Below are 8,025 nucleotides of genomic sequence, written 5' to 3'. Positions count from 1 at the left end.
GGGAAGGAGGAGAATTTTCGTTTTCCGAATGCTGCGGTTTTTGGAACAGAAGTGGGAAGCAGGTACCTGTCAAAATCAGGTACCTGCCCCCCCCCCCAGCTCCTTAAAAGTGCCAATTGTTCAAGAGGAGCTGGGTACAAGTCCTTAAAGCAGGGCTTTCCCTTTTGGGTGGAGCCCCGCTTTAAATATATTTATAATTATTATTGATATGGCAAGGATCGTGGTGTATCTGGATTTTGCAAAGGCATTTGATACAGTGCCCCACAAACATTTACAGTACAAACGAAGGTTTGTCGGCATGGACCATAGGGTGAGTACATGGACTGAAAACTGGCTGCAGGGGTGAGTCCAGATGGTGGTGATAAATGGGGAGTACTCGGAATGGTCTGGTGTGGAAAGTGGGGTCCCCCAAGTATCTGTCCTGGGGCCAATCCTGTTTTTAGAGGATTGGATAAACAGCACAATCTCTGTATTTGCGGACGATACTAAGCTAACAATAACTTTTACGCAGGATGTGGAAACCTTTCAAGAAGATCTTAACAAATTAATGGGGTGGGCAAATACATGGCAAATTAGGTTTAATGTTGAAAAATGTAAGGTAATGCATGTGGGTGCCAAAAATATTAATGCAATTTACTCACTAGGGGAAGAACCTCTGGGGGAATCTAGGATGGAAAAGGACCTGAGGGTCCTAGTAGATGACAGACTCAGCAATGGCATACAATGTCAAGCTGCTGCAAGCAAAGCCAACAGAATATTGGCATGCATTAAAAATGGGATTCCCTCGAGAGATAGAACGATAATTCTCCCACTCTACAAGACTCTGGTCTGGCCGCACCTGGAGTATACCGTCCAGTTCCAGGCACCAGTCCTCAAGAAGGATGTGCTGGAACTGGAGAGAGTCCAGAGAAGAGCAAAAAGCTAATAAAGGGACTGGAGGACCTCAACTATGGGTAAAGGCTATAAGCATTGAACTTATTCTCTCTGGAGAGGAGACGCTGTAGAGGGGATATAATATTGATGTATAAATACTGTATTGGTGACCCTAGCATAGGGAAAAAACTTTTCAGTGAAAGAGAATTTAAAAAGACACGCGACCATTCACTAAAATTAGAAGAGAAGCAGTTTAACCTTAAACTGCGTAGAGGGTTCTTTACTGTCAGAGTGTTAAGGATGTAAAAATTCTCTTCCACAAGCAGTGGTATCAGCGGGGAACATTGATAATTTAAAAAAACTATTAGAAAAAAAAACTATTAGATGGGCACCTTAACAACCACAACATACAGGGATATAAAATGTACATAATTGCACACGCACATATCATAGGTTGAACTGGATGGACTTGTGTCTTTTTTCAACCTCAACTATGTAACTAAATTTGATTGTTTTTGTGAATAAAGGTCTGCCATTTTAAATTTCTAAACTTGCTAAATTCATTCCTAAGATCTGTACACTATATTGTGGCCATTATTGAAACCAAGCTCCAGTCCCCATAATTTTCAGATTATTCTATGGTGTTCTATGGTGTTTATGCTAGCTCATTCATTAAAGTCTGATTTTTTTCAAAACGATTGAATAGATTGCTATTAGTTTCCTTAGACTCCTGACACCGTCACTGCAAGAACGATATACACGAATGCTGGTGTCATGTCTCTTCCCTCTGTCTATGTTTGGCCATTCACAAATGTCATTGATGTTGATAATTCTATGTGCATCCCTGGTCCTGTTTTTGAGGTAATCTATTTTTATTTTATTAATATAAAGGTTATACAAAACTGTGTCATACAGTCAAAAAATGCATACGATATACGGTAACGGTATATAAGCAGAATAGAATTGTTCAGTTGTACAACAGGTGTGAGTCACAGAATGTAAATGACAAGTCTTTCATCACTGATACTTACCTCTTCCCTTATACACACACCACAGAAAAGACTGATAGATGAAAAATGAAATGGGAGAAAAAAAAATCAAACACACAAAATACACAAACTAGCAATGTATGCCAGATGTTATATGTTGCATTCTAAGAGATGATAAAAAAAGTCCCATGCCAGTTATAAGTGGAGGGTGTAGCAGTAGAGGGTATATCTTATCATGCCGTCTTCAATGACTAAATGAGCATGTTACAAATCCACAATTAACTATTTAAAATTCTGGATCACATTGACAAGTGACAACAGGTTAATCACCTAGCAGACAAAATATTATAACAGTGCTGTTGGGTAAGACATCTAATAGTGGTCGTCCATTTCTCAGAATTTATTCTGTTAATCTTGACATATTTGGGTCCATCTCTCAAGCTCTATTATTTCTGTAACTTCCCTCTTCCAATCTAAAATTGTTGGGCATAGTTTCCTCTTTCCAAAACATGGGTATTTTTTTTTTATAGAATTCAATATAGGGTGGTGTATCATGGAAGAGGTAATGGAGAGGAGTACGCTTGGTTTAAGAGTTTTTAGAGTTTAAGAGTTTTTTGTATCCATAAAATGTAAAATGGATTCCCAAAATTGTACATCCCCTCCAAGGGAGCACTGGTTGTAGTGCTCCATTTTGTAAGTGCAGTTCCTGTTTTTTATTTAGTTAAATTTTATATCTAAACGGTGAACACTAGGTCCTCCGCTGCTTGTACCTGAGGATGGAATATGCCTATGTGTGGTGACATTGAGGATAAAAGTGAAGTGTGTTATGACCTTACTGGTAATGCAGAGGTCATATCCGTGAGGTGAATGGCCATTATGCACTGATGGTGGAGACACAAGGCGCCTTTTTATTTTTTAGAAGTTTGCACCGTTTATTTGGAACATAGCGGTGATTGAATTGACTTTGTTTTTTTTGGATATACATTGTGGACTTGTATTTATGCACTCACAAGAAAAGTGGTTATAATATTCACTAGTACTAATACTTATGGTCTGCTTCGGGTTGTGCTGCACTAATTTGGGTCTTTGGAATGTACAGTAGCACAGAGTGTTGTGGAATCACTTTATCAGTGTTAGCTGGCAACTCAAAATATGCTATGTATATAAAATTAAATTTAATTTTGATTGCGCTTATTGTTTTTGGCTGTAAGTTAAACTATTGCCTATGTCACCAGTATTCCATACAGTACCCACCCATGTGTTGCCTCAACAGTTCCAATGGAAGAAGTTGTAGTAAATTTGTAACATTTGGTATTCCCATCTGTCCCCCACAGTTTAAAGTTAGATCTTTTCTTGAGGCTAACTCTCCTTTGACGTTAAGTGCCTAAGAGGCACCTGGAAATAGACCAGGTATCCCTTACCTGTTCAGAGGCTGCCAGGCCTGATGAAGAAGCACACCAACAAAATTCAGGGCTCAGTCTAGGGGTGTCTTTTGAAGTTTTATTGCAGATCTTGAACATAGGCATTAAGGAGGGTTTAGGGCTGCAGGATACTCAAGGCACAACATTTTGGAGGACAACTTCCCTGAAAAATCCTGTTGCAGCAGTATTTGGCCATTCAGTAGCAGCATCAAAAATAATGCTGAAGAAAGAGAGAACAGCAAGTAAATCTGAGACCCTATGTGATTAGTCACTGTCCTTGAGCAGCAACCTCTGGTACCTCTTCTTGAGTGAACAGTTCTGTACCTGGAGCTTCAGGTGAAAGGCAACCACCTCTCCAGCTGAGCTCCCACAAGCAAGTTTCCTTCAGCAAGTTCCGTTAAGCATAGTTTCCTTCATGCCGTCAGCCAAAACACCTGCTGGAACCCAGCAGCAGTAACATCTCTGGAACACATACACATGCTCCCCCTCCCAGGGGGAAAGGTCCCAGGGCAAGAGACTTCTGATTAGGTCCTGATCAGGTCAAATATTTATCTTCTCCCCCGCCACACCTTCTTGGTCAGCCTCCCATGAATTGGTTTGAACCAGATTAATAACCCAGGATTGATTCTCTCACACAATTTTTGGAACATTCTTCCAGAAGCAGGCAGGAGCAATCAGCCACCAGGCTTAGGGAAACTGAAAATTTTTTTTATAGCAAGCTCTCAAACTTTGTATGTAGGAAAGTCCTATGGAAAATGTGTGATGGAGCCTACACATGGTCGGAATTTACGACAACAAGGTCCTATCACACATTTTCCGTCGGAAAAATCCTATCGTGTGTACAGGGCATTAGAGTATTAGTAGGTGAACAGGAAAACTGATATCAATGTATGCAGCTTACCTTGGTAAGTGACCAAGAATACACCAATTTGTGTCCTGGCTAACAAGTTTACATAACATAAATCCACAGTCGATTTCCCAGAGGTCTTCAACAGCACATCCCATGGTTGGTTGTACCACGCTCAACAACTATGCTCTTGGATAATAGGAGTCCACACAGTGCAAAATAAAGAGGTGGATTACAATAATGTTAAATATACAAAAATCCCAAATTTACTAAAATCTATAAAACTCAACATGTTTCAGAGCATGCATTGCTCCCTCTTCAGAAGTTGTCTAATTCTGAGTCTTGAAATGTTAGCTTGAGCTCCACAAAAGAGTATGTTTTACTCCCCCCTCCTCGAACCACAGTCCAAGGCTACTTAGATGGTAGAAAAGGGTAGATGTTTCTCTCTCTGAGCTGGGTACCACCTCCCAAGTTCCCCCAACTGCTAACTACATGCCTTCACTCTACTTAATGTGATTACTTCATTGATCAATAAGGGGGCATTCTTCGGATGGAGGGCTGGAGAATGGGTGAGGTTACCCCTGAAATCAAGGAAAGTCAAGCCCTTTAAACCAGTTTCATAGAGGCAAGCAGAAGTGGGCTTTCATACTCTTGTTATCACTGAGGGGTAGCCGTTATGAATTGACAAATGTTATACTAAATACATGCTGTGCTTGTGGAATAAGTAATAATGCAGTACTTCTCTGGGACACACAAAAGGCCTAATCTGTAAACAGGATATTTAGTGATGTAGCTGGGGGAAGTGTTGTGGATGACTTTGTAAGTTGTTGTTAGTACTTTTAATTTTATTTATTGGGTGAATGGAAGCCAGTGGAGGGATTGGCAGAGAGGGGTACTAGACACTTGGTAAGGTAAATGAGTCTGGCAGCAGCATTCCTGATGACTGAAGGGGGGATAGCCTATGTAAAGGTAATCCATTGAGGGGGGAGTTGCAGTAGTCGAGGGGAGAGATAACCAGGGAGTGAGCATATGACCCTGGAAGATTGGGTTCATCTGAGAACTAAGCAATTTCAAATATTATAGTTTAAAAATCAGAAAAACCCTGCCATTTGCGAAAAAATTAGGCATGTCTTTTTTTTGGGGGGATGTTTTGGTGCATTGTCAGCCCATTCACAGTGTACCACTGTGTTTATAGACTATGAGCTTATAGAATGTGGACTCATAGGACTTTATCCTTAATATCTGAGCAAACTTTAATACTACATACAGGTGGTATTTATGCTCTTTATTTATTTTTATTTTTCTGCCTACAAGTATATATTGTAGCACCTCTCTTGGCTAGGGCACAGGGAGAGGGCTGACATTACTCCAGGGTGGATCCATGGACGCAGTGGAGATTATCACACTACAATAAAGGATGCCAGTCACTTTAGTCTTTTTCAAGTTTTATTGCTCCGACTCACAGGGATGGAGGGCTAAGGTATAGGTCTAGAATAGTAACAGGCTTTCCAGACCTAATCTCACTTCTGCTGTCAAAGTGCATAATGAGGACCAGAGTGCATTACAAAATAAGGACCTTCAGGCAATCAATGTCTTTAGAAGTTCGGGAAGTGGGTATTTTCTGTCATCTTTCTCTATCCAAGGGAATGACAAGATCCTCTGATGGTAGACACTGATATCCCTCCAGTAGGACCTTCAACTTCTGTCTCTGCCACTTTAGAAGCTATGCCCCTCTCGACCAGGAAGGGCAGCTTGAGGAATTCTGTACGAGGCCCCATACAGGCTCCAGGCCCACACAGCACAAACACTTGTATGCACCTCCCCAGGCCCCAGGGGAAGAGAGCTCATCAGGCCATTCCGAAAATATTTATATCCTCCCCAGCATGCACCACTGGCCTGAACCTTCTAGTGGTTGCCCTGAATGCCAGTGGTAACCAGTGGCGGTAGTAGGGAACTGCAGCAATCCTAAGCCTAGGGGAAAAACCAAATGAGAAAAAAACTACAAAATGTCCTAAACAAACTACTGCCCAGGAGAACTAAAGTTACTAGACACCTCTGGTGACAGGGTGGCTACATAGTATTTGGGTGCAGGGCTGCTGAAATCATGGGGACCCATACAGCCCCCCAACCCCACCTCCACCCCCCCCCCCACAGGTGCAGTGGAACCACGGCACTGACTTTTTTCACCTATGCAAAAATTTTTAAAAAAAGTCCCTCTCCTGTTCCCACCTCCTGGGCCCCTCTGTTGACGTGATGGGGCCCAGTGAAATGTAATTTAAGTCCTGGTAAGAAAATAGGAGTGGGGGTGTGGTCTAGTAAAATCAATGTATTCATTTAGGCAGAAATGAGCAATAAAACTGCTCCAGGCCCCCCTGTTTAGCTAAGGCTTTGGCACAGTACAACAGGACCAGTTGTACTGCCTTATCAGCAGCCTTGTATAGGTGTATAGGCCATTTATATACCTCATGAAGCCTGACCTGAAAACTCCTAGGATGTCGCTAAGCGACGCTTAGCTATTACTGTTCACCTTCACCATCACAGAAGTGAGCTCTTTCACCAATTCAACCCCCTTCATATGCAGTTATTCTCACCTGATGCAGTAGCTCTGAGTTGTTTAGAATTTGAAAGCTCACTCCTGTAAAGGAGAAGTTGAACAGTAATAGCTATTTAAAGTGATAGGCTTTAACACACTGCATTAGACCAGATAAGACTGAATGGACCATCATTGTCTCAATAATTGTCACCCTATTCCAGCAAGTGCATAAACAAGAACCCCCATGGCACGATTCCAACTATTATTTCAATGAAAGCTACAGATTATATATATATACAGTCTACTGACATCCTGGCATAACTGCCCCAAAGGGTGCCACCCCTCTGTTCAAATTAGCTTGCCCCTGTTCCTGAGGAGAATGGCCCACTTCCTACATGCCAATCTAATCACCCTGCTGAACCAATAGAAGATGACTCAAGAACCTGATGGTGAAATAAAAAGGGTTGTCCACTTTCCTCATGTCTTTGATCTTTGCATGGCTATTAAGAGTCTCACTGGATTGGGGTGCTGCTATTAATGTTGGCATAAAAGATCTTGTTTGACCAGAAACAGGATTGGTGGTGCTGAATGACAACCAAGGCCTCTCCGGCAGGTGGAAAGCACCTGTATGGCATAAATGTGTTCTGTCCAAATCTTCATAATCAAGAATACTGGAGGTAGACAAACACCAACGGAAAAAAAAACCTATGGCACTGTGAATCCACCTTCTGTCACTTCACCTTTGTACATTGTTACAAATACCGGAAGCTGTGTGTTCAGAGGACTCTCTATGAGAACTACCGCTGGAATGTACCATAGAGCCAATACTAGTTGAGCCCCTTGGAGAAAGATCCTGAAAGGCTTGCAATGCTAGAAAAAGAAAACTGCCTTACATTTAAGTCAGTCAGAGCATCTGCATTCCACTAGGCTCCAATGGCCTTGCATTTGTCTCTTCAGACTGGAGGCAGACTGGCATCACTGGTGTCCAAAACTCCAGTTCTTGCTAATTTGTGCAGACACAAAGACTTTCTGGTCCATAGGCAGCCCGTTCTATTGACAGAGGAAGGCAAATTGAAAAGCCCCCCCACCTGGTCCAAGGCAGCATTGGAATGGCTGCTGTAAAATGTCCCAATGGGGACAATGCAATCCCTCGCTAACATAAATGCTGTCTCCATGACTCTTCATACTCAGATTTTCATTTGCCGTTTTGGAAAAACCTCGACATATTTGGATATAAAAAACTACTCCAAGAGCCTTCATAGCTTAAGAAGGGGTTAACTGCTTTTCCTGTTTGTTCACTAGTCGACAACTTGGAAAAGGATTTCTAGGACAAGGTTGTGATGCTTTGCCAGCTCCTGGCAT

This window comes from Aquarana catesbeiana, linkage group LG09 (genome assembly GCF_042186555.1).
Source record: "Aquarana catesbeiana isolate 2022-GZ linkage group LG09, ASM4218655v1, whole genome shotgun sequence".
NCBI lineage: Eukaryota > Metazoa > Chordata > Amphibia > Anura > Ranidae > Aquarana > Aquarana catesbeiana.
Note: the sequence above shows the minus strand (reverse complement) of the source record.